At 44.1% G+C, this 18,304-nt stretch overlaps 1 protein-coding gene across 2 annotated transcripts in view; it reads right to left on the bottom strand.

The window, feature by feature from the left end:
* The window catches only part of ARFGEF3 (ARFGEF family member 3), a 187,922-nt gene that overhangs the window by 120,467 nt on the left and 49,151 nt on the right, over window positions 1–18,304 (bottom strand). The gene's annotated exons all lie outside the window — the stretch shown is intronic.

Raw genomic sequence — 18,304 nt, 5'->3', positions numbered from 1 at the left:
TCCCCTTCCCAAATCCACAAGGGATTAGAAATTCTTTACCAGGCACTTTCCTCTTCCCTGTAACTTCCCCCCAGATGCTGCCCAGAGTTTACCTATTTATTAGTCTCAGGTTCCCCTTATTCTACAAGATATATAGACAGTGAATCGCTGCCGTTTGCAAGATCTTCAACGACCATTAAAAATTTCACTTTAGGGGCGCCTGGGTGGCGCAGTGGGTTAAGCGTCCGACTTCAGCCAGGTCACGATCTCGCGGTCCGCGAATTCGAGCCCCGCGTCGGGCTCTGGGCTGATGGCTCAGAGCCTGGAGCCTGTTTCCGATTCTGTGTCTCCCTCTCTCTCTGCCCCTCCCCCGTTCATGCTCTGTCTCTCTCTGTCCCAAAAATAAATAAACGTTGAAAAAAAAAATTTAAAAAAAAATTTCACTTTCTACTTGAAGAGCTGTCAGATAACAGATTGATAAGAGCCTGTGCCATTTGAAAAATCATTTCTAACTTTATGGATAAGAGTAGATAAGAGGCCAGACTCTCCCTGTCCTTTGGCTTCTGACGCTGTGACTTTTCTCGCTGATAGCCTAAGGGACAACGGTGCTGGTATCCGCTCCTTAATCTTGAACCCAATACCCGCGTTCCGTGCCCTGCCTGCAGCTTGGCCCTGTCAGTGGGGATTGCCTGAGGATGTTTCTCATCGGGTTCTGCACAATTCATGAAAGAAGGCTGAAGCCTAGCAAATTTACCTAGTGCAGGATATGCCCCTAATCAGCACCCCCAAAAAGTGCAATTGCCAGATGGGATAAGGAATCCCTCCTAATCCCTCGGTCTTCGTTACTGGCCCATCCACCCTAGGAACAGCTGCTCCTTCAAAGAAAGCAAATATGTATGCGATTAAAGAAGGAAGAGGGGATTTTTGCCCATTTTCGTTACCAGATTAGATAAGTTCATTGTGGATCAGTTCCTTAGTCTTTTGATCCTTAAGGTGCCTGCCACTCAAGAGTCAACTCCAGATAAAAATCGTCCCATGCCAGGCAGGCTGACAGAGAGAGACTGTGGGAGCAGCTGCCCTCAGGCCTACTGGGAAAAGGCCTTCTTCTGTCCAATGACTATCTTTGGGGGTTGGGGGTTGGTAGACAAGTAGTGAAAGCTGAGGACAGCAGTGTCACCACGACGTAAATTGGCCCCGGGTGGGGGAGGGGCTGGGGGGGGAGAGGCCACGTCTTCTAATGCCTCTGTCCTTGGTGGTACCCTTGCCCGAAACCCTCCCTCGCTTGCTCCTCATGTGGCTTATTTGACTGGTTTCTTTCAGGTTTCCACTTAAATGTAAATCCCTCAGAGAGACATGTAGCCTCCTCGGACCACCCTCTCTAAAATGGCTGGTCACATCTTGTTTCAGGACTTTAGAGCATATACCAGTCTCATGAACAACTGGCTTGTTTACTTATTTATAATCTTTCCATTAGATTATAACATTCGTTGGGCTTCTGAAAGGCCCTCAAGGCTTTCTCATAGGGTGCTTTCTTACTTCGAGTTTTTGCTATCTCACAGTTTCCTTTCTTTGGTTCCTTCCGTTCCCCCACCTCCCCCCTACCCCCCGCAGTGATTCATGGCAGGTGGATGGGAGGTTATGAGAGACTGGCTGGTGGCGGTGGTGGTCTGTGGAGATAGGAGAGGACTTGTCCATCTGGGCTCTTGGATTTTTAAGTATTTACAATAAAGACCGGTGACTGGCAATACTTTACAATATGGAAATAATAATGGCAAATGCTTATCTAAACTGGTTAATTATTAATGTTACTTGTGAGACCGGTGATCGGCTTTCTGCCTTGCGTTACTCTGTGCTTTCGTACAAGGTACACAAGAGTAGATGTGCAATAGTCTGAGGGAAGTTCAGGATCCCCGTACCCAGCAAACGCTGACAGAGTTCAAAAGGTCTTTGAAAAAAAGGCTCTGGGGGTGCCTGGGTGGCTCAGTCGGTTAAGCGGCCAACTTCGGCTCAGGTCATGGTCTCGCGGTCCGTGAGTTCGAGCCCCGCGTCGGGATCTGGGCTGATGGCTCAGAGCCTGGAGCCTGTTTCCGATTCTGTGTCTCCCTCTCTGCCCCTCCCCCGTTCATGCTCTGTCTCTCTCTGTCTCAAAAATAAATAAACGTTAAAAAAAAAATTCTTAAAATAAAAAAATTAAAAAAGGCTCTGGCCATTAATATCCAAAGACCCGCTGAGCTGACTGCAGAAACTAAAAGCAACCGAAAATAACGAAGCGGACGTGAAGCGCGTTCACGAAGCCAGCTCCTCAAGCGCACGCACCGTTTGTTGTGTTGGGAGCACAGCAGGTTTTAATTACAGGGAGGGCAGTACTCGTGGCCCCTGTGACTCGCACAATATAGACAGAGGGCACGGGGTCCAGCGAGGATGATGCGGTAGACAGAAATGACGTACCAAAACCATCAGTGGAGAAATGGTTGGTGTGCCCAATGCCTAGCCAGCATTAGTTCACTGGATCAAAACACAGATTGGGTGTAGGAAATGTAGGGGGCGGCAAAGAAATGTAAAGCACGATGAGAGGGCAGAAAGCTCAGATTCACGTTCTGAGCACACTGGCCCTCCGGGAAAACAAGAGCAACTAAACACTGAGGGCAATTCCATTAAAAACACATCCCTCACGGGGTCATTAAAGTATATTGACCACATCATCACTGAACAGCAGGAACTTGAGTGATCGGCAGCATGTTGCAATCCAGCTTGCTTGCACAGCCTCCATCAATGAGCTACGAGGATAGGAAAACAGGCACAAAGTGTTCCATGAAATGGGAAAAATCACTGCAAAGGCTAATAAAAATTCCAATCATTAAAAAACAATAATCGAATAGCTACTATGTGCAAAAAAGCAACCCGTCGATTTAAAACGTGTATACGAACTCTGGATAAAAAAGATTGGGCCAGAAAGGAGAAAGTGAAGCTGATTTATTGTAAGAACTGGGCGTAAGTGACAAGAAGCGGGGAAACGTGGTCACCTTGGGAACAGAGGGGGACAGAAGTGGACAAATAATGATGACGAGCATAAGGTCAGAGGTATGTTCTTCTGATCATGAATACCCTGGATTAACCCTCTCCCAAGGGCTTCTCATGGCCACGATTGGGGTCTCTCCATCAGCAGACCTGGCCCTGGACCATATCATGACACGGCAGGTGCTGTGATAATCAGAGCTAAAACACAGTGTTTTAGTAACACGACTGTGGCATTTGATTCAGTGCCTAACTGCTGTGTGACTACATTCTCTATCCCCTTATCTGTAAAATCCACCCCCCCCCCCACCTCGCAAGGATATTTAAGGAACAAATACATTAAATGATGGGGTAAAACAATAGTGCACATGATGCATCTATGTCCAGGGCTGTCTCCTCACAGAGATGAAACAAGTCTCCATTTGATGTAACTCATCGTGGCCATTCTAACAAACGATTGGGTGCATTTTAAGTTAAAAAAATCAATCATGTTCAAAAACATAAATCTTTTGGAGTCTGCATTCTACTAATTTTTTAGAGTAGTTTTTTGTTTTGTTTTGTTTTAGTTTATTTACTTATTTTGAGAGAGTGTGCACCCGTGCGTGTGCAAACAGGGGAGGAGCAGAGAAGAGAGAGAGAGAGAGAGAGAGAGAGAGAGAGAGAGAGAGAGAGTGAGAGTCCCAAGCAGGCTCCAAGCTGTCAGTGCAGGGCCTTAGGCAGGGCTCAAACTCACAAACCTTGAGATCATGACCTGAGCCAAAATCAAGAGTCAGGCACTTAACTGACTGAGCCACCCAGGCGCCCCTGCATTCTGCTATTTATCACTGCCCCAGATTCCTACTACCCAAAGTCCTTGTCATTCTGATGTGGCTTCCCTTTCTCCCTCCTTTACGGGCTCCCTTCAAGTCAGTCCAAGTCATTATTCACTAAGAGTCTAACTGCTGTGGAGTCACAAATATAAAAAGCAAGCACAGTCTTTGACATCAAGGAAGCTCATCTACCGGAGAAACTAACGCCTGCATACTGTCCTTCAGGGCTGGCTGCGGTAAACGCTGCTTCCGTTTTGGAGGCGAGAAGACATCGTAACTCGGAGAAGAGAGACTTTGAGGAGGAGAGTACACATGGGCAGAGCACCGATGCAGGACAGAACAGGGAGGGAAAGACGTATCGAGCCAAGGAAATGCCACGAGTAAAGGCACGAACATGCGACGGTAGAGGCCAGAGATGGTGCTGGAGCCGTAGGCTGGGACCTTGTTGCGTGTCAATTTACGTGCTCAGGGTTAAGCGTTTTGCGAATATTGTTTCAGGGCTGGCCAGTCCAACGAATCCCAAATAAAAGCAGAGGTGCTGAGCCAAACTATAAACCGGAGTGATAAAAGGAGACGCTTAACGAGATGGAGATAAGGTTGAAGACAGAGCCTCGTCATTCCAGTAACAATGAAGCGACTGGGGTGCATCTGGCAAAGGGATGCGAGAAATTCCCGCAGTAAAAGACAACAGTCACCCACATGTGAAACCTGAGGATCATCCTACCCCTGCTCTCCCCACCTACCATCTAGTCAATCTGACTGGTATCTCTCCTGTCTCCCCTGTTCTTGTATTTATTTATTTTTTTTACAAAGCTTTATATTTAGGTATTAATATAGTAGCCTATTACAGAGAACATATGAAAATACCAGAAAAATTATAATACTTTGTTCAAAATGCACAATACCAGATATCACTATTATAGACGTGATGATCCCAGAATGGGCAGGAAATGCAAACAGCATTTATACGGAGCAGCTTAGACATACTACTTAAATCTGTGTGCCCTCTCGATGCCTCATTAGATCGATAAGCTCCTTAGTAGTAAGACTGGATTTTTTGATGCCCACCACGTTTATGGTACCTCGCCGGGCCCTGGGAGCTAGTCCGTCCTGACCCATGCTCAGTCCCTCAGATATGCTGTCCTCGTGAGTGATCAACCTCACAGAGTTTCAGTGAGCCTGTGCACCTATGTGCCTGGTCATTATCGTAAAACGTGCAGGTAACACGCTAAGACAGCCCAGTTGTACAGAAGAAAACTATCCTGGGAATTCGAGTGTTGGAATCAGGTGGTGTGACTGGCTAGAGGCAGATTTTGCAACCACACAAAGTAGTCACACTGGAGTTTCCCATGACTTGGTTAGAGCAGTCAGAATTCAGTAAGCCTGCTTTTGGGGTGGCCAGCCGCCTGGCAGGACCTCACTCTGGACAGGGAGAAAATCATCTCCACTAACCAGAGGGCATCTCCCGAGAGACTTATGGAGGAGCGCCCTTTCTGAGTTCTGCCATGCTTTGCTGAGAACCCGCCTTTTGTACTCAACGTCGTAAATGGTAAGTGGCCTAAAATTTAGGACTCAAAGATCTCACTTCTGCCAAGGTTTCAAATGAGTCCTCCACAGGACCGTTTCTGCGAATACAGGAGTGAAGAAGTGATTCTTGAACTTAGTGGGTAGCAACTACATGTCTGCTTTGCATCGAACCACGTGCTGTGTTACTTGGGCTCCCGTTCATGTATTCAACAAATATTTACTGGTGTGTTACTAGGGATCTGATGTAGTGCAGGTGTTGGGCATACGGTTCTGAACCAAAAAGATACCATGACCCCTGATCTCGCAGGGCTAACAACACCTGGTGTTGAAGACCGTCATAAAGTAAGGAATTGCAGTAAGTTGTGATGGGCACGGAGACTGGGAAAATACACTGAGTTCTGGGAAAGCCGCTCCGGGTCTAACACATAGCACACTAGTTGTAATGCTGTTTTCATCTTTCTGTGGATCTTTAAATTTAACATTTTGGAACACATTTAATAAATTAAGCCAAGGGGAGGAGACACGGGTTCCATCAAGAAGTGAGCTGATTTGGGGGAGTCCAGGCACATCGAGGGCATGGGGGCATATTGAACGAACAAGGAATTCTTCTTTTCCTCTTTCTAAAACTATTAAAACTGTCTTATTTACATTGAGGGGCATCTTGAGGTGACTGTCGTTTCATTTTTCCAAGTACCAGATGTTATTTATAAATCAAAGCAAACAAAATCTACGAGAGCTCAAAAAAGTAACTAAAAACTTGAGCACAGCCCACAGAAGGCCTTGCCTTTCCCGGTGCATGGAGAGGAACAGGACTCTCTTCAAATTCTTAATGCCAAGTGCATTTCCAACCCCAGCGCTGGTTCTGGCTGAAAATCTAGCTTTGTTACTTAATGCACATTTCCTTCTGGCCTTTCATGTATCTTGGCATGAAATTTCGGAAAATTAAAAATAATTGCATAATTTCTTCTTTTCAGAAACATTCCAGTTCTTTTTTTACTCTGTCAAGTATGGCAAGAACAAGGACAGAAAATTCCGTGTTGAGCACGGAGATTCTGAGCCACCAAACGCCTTTCCCTCGGGTGCAGGGCCTGTCCCACTTCTGCACGTTCAGACTTATGCAGTGGGAACTGCTGAAGGTACCTTGGCCATGAGATAGAAACAGATTCTTGGGGCGCCTGGGTGGCGCAGTCGGTTGGGCGTCCGACTTTGGCCAGGTCATGATCTCGCGGTCCGTGAGTTCGAGCCCCGCGTCGGGCTCTGGGCTGACGGCTCAGAGCCTGGAGCCTGTTTCCGATTCTGTGTCTCCCTCTCTCTCTGCCCCTCGCCCATTCATGCTCTGTCTCTCTCTGTCCCAAAAAAATAAATAAACGTTGAAAAAAAAAAAAAAGAAACAGATTCTTTCCCTCAGGGTCTGCACACGAACAACAAAGCAGACTCAGCCTCCTGAAGACAGCAGAACGGTGGAATGTGTATCTTCAGAGTGGGGCTGAGGGCGGTCACAAAGTATACACGGAATGTCAGGGGACATTTTCTTATCATCTAAATTTAAAATGGGGCTACCCACAAGAAGCATTTTTTTTTCTTATTTTGATTAAAGTTTCTCAACCTCAATATTGTGGCCATTCGAGTCAAATAATTCTTGCTGTGGGGGACTGTCCTGTATATTGCAAAATGTTTAGCAACATTCCTGGCCTTCACCCTCCAGAGGACAGTGGCATTCCCTATTGTGACAACAAGAAATGTCTTCAGACATTGCCAAAGGTCCTCTGGGGGACAAAATGGCCCCCAGTTGAGAACCACTGTTTGGGATCACTTACACCCCATGTGCCTTGTGAACAGAGCTAAGAACCCCTACAACATTGCTCTGCTTCCAAAGGCCTTGGAGCCAGAATCCAGGACTTTCAAAGGCGATCTGGGATGACCCATTGACCCTTCACCATGCTTCAGAGATCCTGGACTGAAGGCAACAAGAGGTCGTTGAGCTATAGCCCCGAGGCATGAAACTTTCCCCCTTAGGACTTAAATTGACTTATCTTAGGCTGAGGTGACAGGTAATTTGAGAAATCACTTTCTGGCTCAACTTGCCCACATTCTGGCAAATGGCTATTCTGAGAGATTATTTTTTTAAGTCCATAGAATATGTTGCTAGAGTTCTTGAGTACTCAGTTTGGAAAACACTTCTAATGACTCACTGGCATACGGTCATGTCTCAGGTTCTTTTTTGGCCTTGACTTGTTGCCACCAGTAGTAAGTCTGATATTCACTGATATTCATCAATACACCCTTAGCACCTAATTCTAGGAAGTACTGTACCAGTAATATCTGTAGAAAAATATGTACATATAAATTATAACAAACTTGGCTAATTCACTTGAACAAATAAATAAACCGTTCTTATTCTTCCCTCCAAACTCTCTCCCTTGGCAAATTCTCCTAACTCTTCCCTCTAGAGTTAGGAGAGCCTCACAAATCTATCACGAGAGCCAATATCGCTTCCAAGTTTCAGTCCCTAATTTCGACTTCTAAACATCACCAACAAATATACGCAATTCCATGAAAACCATGTTAACCTCATTAACTCTCTAATATGATAAACAGCTAACACTTCCCCCGCCTCTAAAATTCTAATTATGCAACCATTAAAATTATACTTGGAAGAATAAATACAGCCATGTGGGAATGTTTACAATCTAACGCAAAAAGAAATAAAATCCGGGGCGCCTGGGTGGCTCAGTCGGTTGAGCGTCCGACTTCAGCTCAGGTCACGATCTCACAGTCCGTGAGTTCGAGCCCCGCGTCGGGCTCTGGGCTGATGGCTCAGAGCCTGGAGCCTGCTTCCGATTCTGTGTCTCCCTCTCTCTTGCCCCTCCCCCATTCATGCTCTGTCTCTCTCTGTCTCAAAAATAAAAAATAAACGTTAAAAAAAAAGAAATAAAATCCTATATACACAATGAATATAACTGTGAACATATAAATAGATATGATTAAAAAGAAACATACAAAACTCAGTCATGTTTATGGGATTTACAACAAACTATTTTCTATTGTGGAAAGACTGTAGTGGGATATTACTTGTATTTCTTTAAATTGTCCTTTTAAAATATTTACAATTCTTGGGGCGCCTGGGTGGCTCAATCGGTTAAGCGTCCGGCTTCGGCTCAGTTCATGATCTCACGGTCCATGAGTTCGAGCCCCGCGTCGGGCTCTGTGCTGACAGCTCATACCCTGAAGCCTGCTTTGGATTCTGTGTCTCCCTCTCTCTCTGCCTCTCCCCTGCTCATTCTCTGTCTCTCTCTCTCTCTCTCAAAAATAAATAAACATTAAAAAAAATTTTACAATTCTTTAATATCTGACAATGTGAAGTCACTGTCCCTCTCCTAAACTGGCCCCTTAAAACCCATCATTCAGTCAGAAACGCTGGCTCCTAGACCTGTAATCATCTTGGATCTTTCCTTCCCCACCTACTTGCCACCTACAACACTGCCAGTGACCACCGCTCCTGATTCTCTCTCTGCAGATCAGCTCGGTGCAGCTGGGGTGCGCCTTTCTGCACTTAGTTGCATTGGACCCTTCCTGTCGCCATCAATCTGATTCAAGTCCTCAGGACCTCTTGCTTAGGCTCTTCCAATAAATCGTTTCGCCAGTGCCTCTGATTTGGTTCTGCTGATTCCAGACCATCCTGCAAAACCCCGCCCCACTTTAACATCTAATACCCAGCTCTGGAATTGTCCCTTTTCTGCTTGGTCTGACCAGGCCCTAGAGAACCTCTCTCAACCAGGCTCATCGCTCACTAGCGTTCACTAATCCCACTTTCCACCCCGTGCTTTCCCTTCTGCAGGGCTTTTCTTCTCTACCAAGAATGCCCTCCCTCCTTATAGAATTATCTGAGTTCCATACACCTTTCAACGTCCAACTCAAGTACCATCCCCTCCTTGAAATGCTGATCTACCCAGCTCAATGTGGTCTCTCCTTCTGAAGTTTTCCAACTGTACTTCTGCTTACAACATACACAACTACCTTGGATTATGGTAAATGTGTACATGGTTACCTCTTTCCTGGTAGGTTAGGAACTCTTGTCTTTGAACATTTTGCTTTTAATCCTACAAAGTTTTATGTATTGCTGGTAATGAAAATATAGTCGCCGAACAAGGCAATGAAAATAAGTCTAAAAGAAAACAAATTAAAAAGTTCAATGAATTGTCCTTTCTGGTTTAATTTCTAAGACACTTACTTTGACCTACTCTCACAGCTGAATTTTTAAGAAGTAAATTCTTAACAGACAACACCTTTACTTCTTCCTTCCCTCTCTCCCTCTCAGACTCTCCCTGGAATGGACACCTCATTTCAGACAGTGTTTGCTCATATACACATGAAGCTTTTGATAATTTTATAATCAATACCTATAGACATGACCAAGCAAGCCCCTTGAGATAGTTTTTAAAGGGCTAAAGCCAGGGTGCCTGGGTGGCTCAGTCAGTTAAGCATCTGATATCGGCTCAGGTCATGATCTCATGGTTCATGGATTTGAGCCCCATGTTGGGCTCTGTGCTGACAGTTCAGTTTGGATTCTGTGTCTCTTTCTCCCTCTGCTCCTCCCCTGCCCAAGCTCTTCTCTCTCTCTCAAAAACAATAAATAAAACATTAAGAAAAATGTTTTTAAAGGGCCAAAGCCAACTTGATTCTATGTCAGACATTTAATAATTGTAAAGCTCTTCTAGAATATCCAAATCGTATGAATTCTGCCTAGTAGGGTGGAACAGAAATTTACTGGCATAAATGGTGCGGTGTTTTCTGTAGACTGTGGAATCATAGCTAATGATTAGGACCCTAAATGTATCTAGGTGGACAACTGATAAATAACAACTTACAAAGCTTTTGAAAGCTACAATTCAACGACAGTAAATATGTTGAAGTCCTTTTTTAGGAATCAGAAATATATATGATGAAACACACACTCTTCCTTTCCATTACTACAGAAGAAAATTACCATTATAGGCTGCATAGAGGGAGGCTATAGAGGAAGACAAGAGATAGGAAGGAGACACTCTTAAAGCAAAGGTGTTTCTAATGTTCTGGTTCAAATTTGAATGAGTTTAGAGGTATTCATTTTATTATCATGCTGCACATACCCTTTTCTGTATCTGTATTTTCTGTAACTGTAACAAAAATGAAATCTAACACCAACCTTATGCCATGCATTGTAAGAACTTCTTTTATATTAACTCATTTAAGACACAACAACTCTAGGACACATGCATCACCATTATTCCCATTTTACAGATGAGAAAATTGAGCCACAGATAAGTAACTTTCCCAAGGTCGCCAGGCATTCTAGCTCCGGAAGCTATGCCCTTACCACTCTGCTACCAGATATTTGAAAAGAAAAACTGTCAAGAAGTTTAAAAACAAGAGAATCTGAAGATTGTTTCATAGGACAGTTACCCTACACGATTTCCTCCTTCTCCAGGCCATTGAAAGTTTCCTCAGTGAGTTCCTATCTACTGCAAAAGATTTCTCTTCTCTCATTAGGTTTCATTATTTTTCAGAAGCCACATTATTCACATTAACCTTGCAGTGAACTTAAACACGGGTCTGAAATGTTGTCTTCTCCACCTAGTCAATATCACCTATCTGGAGACGAGGGCCTTGCTACAAAGCCTTTCCAGAAACAGAAATAGTTGAAAAAGTTATTCTGCTACCAACCACTGTGTAAGTGCAGCTGAGTAACTGGACCATTATAGCTTCAATTCACCTATGAAAAGAGGGATCTGGTGATACAGGAGGTAATTTCAATTCTAAAGTGTGAGTCTGGGTTGATTTTTCTCATTTTTGAACGCACGCAGATTATTATCTGTAATCACAAGTTTAGTGTCTTTTGCTTGTCATTTACCCTGGCGGTCCACTGAACCTTCTCCTCTCCATGAGTCAATAACCATGTTAACGAGCAATTAGTAAGCCCTGTGCCAAATGCTCTGGTCATGCTAAGGGGACAAAAACAATACTAACAATATGTGATTAGTTTTCACCTCCTAACTAAATTGTCTAGTCATGCCTGGGCCGATAGTTAAGGACTACCCATCTGGAGAGATTACAATGTGCGCTTTCCCTAAAGAGTCCATTGCAGGCCATTCACTGGGTCTTAAACTCCTCTCTCTCTGGACGCAAGGCCACCCCTGCCCTCTGGGGAAAGTGAAGTAAGAAAGGTAGTGGAGGGGACGATGAGCCAGCTGCCTCTAGCGGGGGGGAAATATGCCAGCCTATAATTCTCATGTGATAAGTGACTGTGGAAGACTGCCAGTCATCTTTCAACACTATCCCCTCTGTTTTCCAAGAACAGAACTCTGGCAGACAGCTGCCCGAATAAAGACTACACTTCCCATCCTTCCTTGCGACGAAATGTTGCCATACAGTCGAATTCTGGCCAATGGGATGTACTCAGAAGTGACTCCCAGGTGGTTGCTAGGTGAACTGTTGGCTGGGGATGGGGGCACCATCATGGACCACAAGATGGAGAAACAAAATCCTGGAAACAAGGATCTCAGATCATGTGGTTCAACCAATACTGACATAAGTTTATGAAAAAGGAAAATAAACTTCTGCCCTGTATCAACTGCAATGAATTCTAATTAATAAAGCAATCTTTTCTTTCCTTTATCTAACCCTATCCCCTTGCCCATCTGATTCTTATGCTTTAGATCATATTTATTTTAGGGGCGCCTGGGTGGCGCAGTCGGTTAAGCGTCCGACTTCAGCCAGGTCACGATCTCGCGGTCCGTGAGTTCGAGCCCCGCGTCGGGCTCTGGGCTGATGGCTCAGAGCCTGGAGCTGGTTTCCGATTCTGTGTCTCCCTCTCTCTCTGCCCCTCCCCCGTTCATGCTCTGTCTCTCTCTGTCCCAAAAATAAATAAACGTTGAAAAAAAAAAAATTTATTTTAAATGTCACTTCTTAAGAACTGCCTTCTCTGTCTTCCTCTTCATCTGCCCTCCATCAGGCCCCGTTATAAATATACTTTTAGACCCCTAGGTTTTTCTTTCCCTGTATTCATCACAATTTATGTGTATTTATGTATTTCATTAATTTATACCTCTATCATTTGTCTCCAAACAGACTCTGTTTTTGTTTGGTTTTGGTTTCATTTTCTTCACCACAGGATCTTCTGTGGCTTGCGCAGTGCCTGGCACACAGGAAGTAATCAAATATTTGAAGAATAGGGGTGCCTGCGTGGTTTAGTCAGTTAAGTGTCTGACTCTTGGTTTTGGCTCAAGTCATGATCTCACAGTTTGTGGGTTCCAGCCCCGCATTACACTCCGCACTAATGGTGCAGAGCCTGCTTAGGATTCTCTCTCTCTGCCCCTCCCCCCCACCTCCCTCTCTCTGTGTCTCTCTCAATAAACAAACAAACAAACAAACAAACTTTAAAACACAACTGAGAGGGGTTTAGAAACAGTCCTTCCATTTGGCCCATTTCTTCCTCCCCGGCCGAGGCACTGAATGCAATGCTGGTACATAAAAGCACTCTCTCCTCCTCACTATAAGACCAGAATTCTAAATGGACATCCTGAAGCTTTGGTCTCCCAGATTCTCAGCCCTATAGCCATCAGCTCTTTTTCATCAGTTGCTCATCTTTGTATTTTCTGTAGATGTTTGGCTGGCTTTTGTTAAAAAATATAAAAATGCTTCAACAGCAAATGGCGTTCTCCTTCCCTTCCCCCAACCTGATCTCTTTCTCTCTTTCCCATTCTCTCTGTCTCTCTCTCTGTCTCTGTCTCTCTCTCTCTCTCTAACACACACACACACACACACACACACACACACACAGAACTAATCTAGTGGGAAAGAGACATTGATTCTTCCTTTGTATTTGAATCTAAGTCTTGAAACTAGTGACAGAATGCGCTGTCATGAAAGATACAGAAAACACACAGGACTCTGAACCACTGTTAGTTTTGCTCCTTATCAGCCTGTGACTTAATTTTTCTGTTCAATCATCTTTGGAATGAGAATGGTGATGGCTACCGCCTACAACCCTTTTAGAATAGGCTTAGACGGCAAGCAAGAAAACGCACTGTTTAAGAGCACACGCGCGGCCTCCAGCTGAATTACAGTTCAAATCCTGGCCCTGCCACTTTCCTTGATGTATGATCTGAGTATGAATGTAGAGTACTTACCAGAGTGTCTGATGCAGAATAAATGTTAATTAATTAGCCCCTGTCATTTCTCCTTTAAAAATTGTGAAGTATCCCACCAGTATTCATTTCTGTTACCCCAAGATGCATGCAAAGTAGAATGGCCAATAACAGAACATTCATCCAATGCTTTCTCAGTATTCAGTATCACATCCTTCCTTATCCACAAAGCCGGCTGCCCTCCCCAGACAGAATGCTCCCTTCTGCAACATACTTACGTGAGAAAAGGCCAGCCACACAATTCCCTTCAGTTTTAAAGACTCAGCTGGCTCTATGAGTTAATAACCTCGCTAAAGGTTATCTACCAGCAAGAAGGGTGGGGAAAAAAGTCCTAATTGCTCTAGTTGGAGATGTCATTAGTTTGTTGTACCTGACTCCTATCAAGTCTGCATGGCATTTATAGAAAGGGCAGATACCAAGGGAAAATATTACCAAAGAGGACAAGTGTTGAACCTAAATACTAAATAGCTCCCTGCCGTCAACTCATCCATTTCTAAGGTAATCTACCTACAGAAAAACCTTTCTGATTCTATGGTCCGGATACTCGATTTGCTCAAGCTATAGAATTTTTATTTAGATCCCAGGGCCATTTCGATAAATCAAAATTGCCTTTTCTCCCCCTGCTGTTAGATAGTAAAATCCTGTAGAACAGGTCTTAGACTAAGTGATCTAACCTAATTTAATTTGTCAGAAGCAAGCACCACTGATTTTTTTTTTTTTTCTTAACCCTCCAATTACAGGTCTAGGGCCTTCTTTCTAAATGGGGACACTGCCATCGGAATCCTGAGTTCCATTATTAGTTAGTTAGTTTAATCTTAGGGAAACCTCTAAAAGAGCAAACCATATTATTTTCTCTTCCGGAATTTAATACAACTGCTACATACCTACTCTGAAGAGTGTGACACAGTTCAATTTCTCATGTTTACAAACACTAGCAGATAGCAATATGTGAGCAAAATGCATGGCGTAGCTTTTTAAAATAGAGCACCTGGGGTTTGTCATAAAAATGTGCTACGCTGTGTTTAGACAGACATAAATAAAAACTGCATGGTGTGGCTTTATCGCTCCTGAAGTGCATACCAACGTTTGAAAATGCCTACCGTATTTCACGTTAAAACATTTTCTAGTACCTACAAAATATTTATCTCAAATGACTAGAAGAGTTTTACAGGAAATGCCCGGTTTAGATCATTTATCACGAGAACGAGCTATGTAGAAGCATCAAGGATAAATATACCTTTCACATGTACTGGGAATCCAGCCTTTCTTTGAGGACTCATCCAATTCTCTTTGTTCAGTGTAATTTTAGGGAGAACAAGGGGCAAGAACATTTTAATATGGTAATGGTATTGGCAAAACAAGGGTTTATTTGAGAGTTTCTACAGGGCCATCATAAGTATTATAGAATCACAAGATAAAAGGGTACATGCTTTGAAAAGTACTAAAGTTACCACAGAAATTCTTCCAGCATAGAGACAGGGTATGAACATTATTATTATTTCTAAGCGAGAAATGCTATAATTTGGATAGGTCTTCATATGCAAATAATCTAAATGTCAGAAGTAAATGACCATGGAGCCCTCCCTTGTGGGCCAAAGTAGTCAGACCGCTATCTCTAAAGTTCCATTTGGGGGGGCACCTGGGTGGCTCAGTCAGTTAAGCGGCCGACTACAGCTCAGGTCATGATCTCGAGGTCTGTGAGTTCGAGCCCCACATCGGGCTCTGTGCTGACAGCTCAGAGCCTGGAGCCTGCCTCTGAATCTGTGCCTCCCTCTCTCTCTGCCCCTTCTCTGCTTGGTCTCTGTCTCTGTCTCTCTGTCTCTCTCTCAAAAATAATAAACATTAAAAAAAATTTTTAAAAATAAAAAAAATAAAGTTCCATTTGGTATGAATAATAATATCACTCTAAAGCATAGTTACCTCATCATTTATGTTTTAGCTGCTTAGCTCAAAATGTTTATCTAAAATAAAAGTATACTATAAGAAAATCAGCTTAGGGGCAGCTGGGGTGGCTCAGTGAGTTAAACGTCTGACTTTGGCTCAGGTCATGATCTCACGATTCATGGGTCCGTGCCCCGCGTCACCTTCTGTGCTGACAGCTCAGAGCCTGGAGCCTGCTTCGGATTCTGTGTCTCCCTCTCTCTCTGCCCCTCCCTGTTCATACTCTGTCTCTCTCAAAAATAAACATAGAAAAGAAAAGAGAAGAAAATTAGCTTAAAGCTAGGTTTGTTGTGAGCTGAAATTTTTCCCCCAAATTCCAATGCCTAAATGGTTAAAAATAACAACATCGAGCAAAGGCCCTTATATTTTTAAGCATTTTGGAGATCTAATTATAAAGAACGGCAGGTCTGATTATGGCCTTCTTTTTTCTGACAATGCCTTGTTTCCTCCCAGACATTAACAACGAGTACCAACGGCCTATTATGGTGTCACTAGAAAGTCGATGAAGATGGATTTTCCAGCATTTCCAGGAGAGTTAACATGTGTCAACTCCTGTCCCCAGCAAGGCTAGCAGAAGGCACTGCTGGGCTGCAGGTAGGGAGCGAGCGTAAGTTTTCAAAACAGGTGTTACTGTTGACACAACCAGCAGACATTCTGCTTCTCCAAGGCTTTAAGAAGAATACGTACTTTTAATTTTTAAGACAAATTTGTGGATTCCATAAAAAGGTATATTCCTGGGAGAATATCCAGAATAATGGGAAATCTGTGAGATAGGTCTCTCAGCATGATACCACAGTTCACTCTCCAGTATACGGAGACTAAGAATAGGACGACTCAACAGACTGGACTTGGACGCCACAAAAGTGATTAATTAACACGGCAGCTGGCCTGGCCTCTCAGTGGCGGCACGGAGGAAGTGGAAAAGTAAAATAAGCCTAGAAGTGGTTGCTTTTCAGTTCCTATGACTCCAGAGCTGCCGCACGTGTGTCAGAGGACAGGGCAAAACTGTACATTTTACAGAATCAAAGAGAGTTAAAGACGATTAAGATCTTAAGGATCATGGGGCGCCTGGGTGGCGCAGTCGGTTAAACGTCCAACTTCAGCCAGGTCACGATCTCGCGGTCCGGGAGTTCGAGCCCCGCGTCGGGCTCTGGGCTGATGGCTCAGAGCCTGGAGCCTGTTTCCGATTCTGTGTCTCCCTCTCTCTCTCTGCCCCTCCCCCCGTTCATGCTCTGTCTCTCTCTGTCCCAAAAATAAATAAACGTTGAAAAAAAAAATTAAAAAAAAAAAGATCTTAAGGATCAGTTAGCTCAGAGATTTTCAACGTTTTGGTGTTTAAGGATATTTCTAGATTAGAGCTCCTGGGTGGCTCAGTGGGGTGAGCATCCGACTCTTGATTTCGGCTCAGGTCACGATCTCGCGGTTCGTGAGTTCGAGCCCTGTGTTGGGCTGTGCTCTGATAGTGCAGAGCCTGCTTGGGATCCTCTCTCTCCCTTTCTCTGCCCCTCCCCTGCTTGCACACACATGTTCTCTCTCAAAATAAATAAACTTTAACAACAAAAAAAAGAATATTCCTAGATGCACCCACTGAGATTATGACTCAGCCGCAGCAGGCAGGAAGTAGTGGGAATATGTAACACTTCTAAAGCACCTGCTTTATGCCAGATACTGTGCTAAGTTCTTTACAAATATCACTTATTTAATTCTTGCAACAATCCTACTGGGTAGATGCTATTATATCCTCCATTTTAGATATGAGGAGACGAAGGCACAGAGTGATGAAGGAATCTGCCTGAGGATGCCCCAATAGAAAGTGAGTAAGTGTTAAGTATTCAAACCCAGACAGGCTAGCTTCAGAGTCTCAGCTCTTTGTCACTCCACTAAATCACCCATGGACTACGGGCTATGGTGAGGCCCAAGGCATTAACAAAATGTCATCACTGAAATCATCTTTTCTTTTCTGAATGGAGAAACTCACACCCAGAAGAGTGAAATCTCTTATCTAAGACAAAAATCCTTCGTGCATTTTCGGGAAGAAATCAACCATTATACAACACCCAACTGTTCTTAAATATTTCTCTATGCTTATTCCTCTAGGGATGCCTAGGCATTTAATAATGCCAAATGAGGGGTGCCTGGGTGGCGCAGTCGGTTAAGCGTCCGACTTCAGCCAGGTCACGATCTCGCGGTCCGGGAGTTCGAGCCCCGTGTCAGGCTCTGGGCTGATGGCTCAGAGCCTGGAGCCTGTTTCCGATTCTGTGTCTCCCTCTCTCTCTGCCCCTCCCCCGTTCATGTTCTGTCTCTCTCTCTGTCCCAAAAATGAATAACCTTTGAAAAAAAAATTTAATAATGCCAAATGAACAGATGGCATTATTAAAAGCCAGCCCAGGGGTTTCAGCTGTGATTTTCTGACCAAGGTGCTGTTCTGGACACAGACTTCCATCCTCTTCTGCCCAACTCACCGTTCATTCACAGGAAATGACACGTTCCAGAGTCAGCATTAAGGGCTCCAAATCATGGTGATTCTCAAGGGAGGGAAAAGGGCAGGGGAAGGAGAGATACCATCCCCCAAAATGGTAACTGAAGATACGGTTCATGTAATTTGAGGATGGAAAAGAAAGATGTGATTGTGATATGGTTCCTAAGGATGGTGTTCCTGTCCCTAAAGTGTCTATTCCAAAGCCTTAGTATGTGGGAAAACATCATTAGGTCCTCGCTGTGTTTTAACACAAACAGGCAGCCGAATATCCGGAATGATCAGGTCTACCCTAAGCTGGACCAACTCACGTACATTCTCGCAAAAAGTGATAAACACATCACCTAACAACATTAGACACGCAGGATCAG

The sequence above is a fragment of the Prionailurus bengalensis genome, chromosome B2 (genome assembly GCF_016509475.1).
Source record: "Prionailurus bengalensis isolate Pbe53 chromosome B2, Fcat_Pben_1.1_paternal_pri, whole genome shotgun sequence".
Classification (NCBI taxonomy): Eukaryota; Metazoa; Chordata; class Mammalia; order Carnivora; family Felidae; genus Prionailurus; species Prionailurus bengalensis.
The sequence above is the reverse complement of the archived record's forward strand: the minus strand, read 5'-3'. Positions and strand labels throughout refer to the sequence as shown.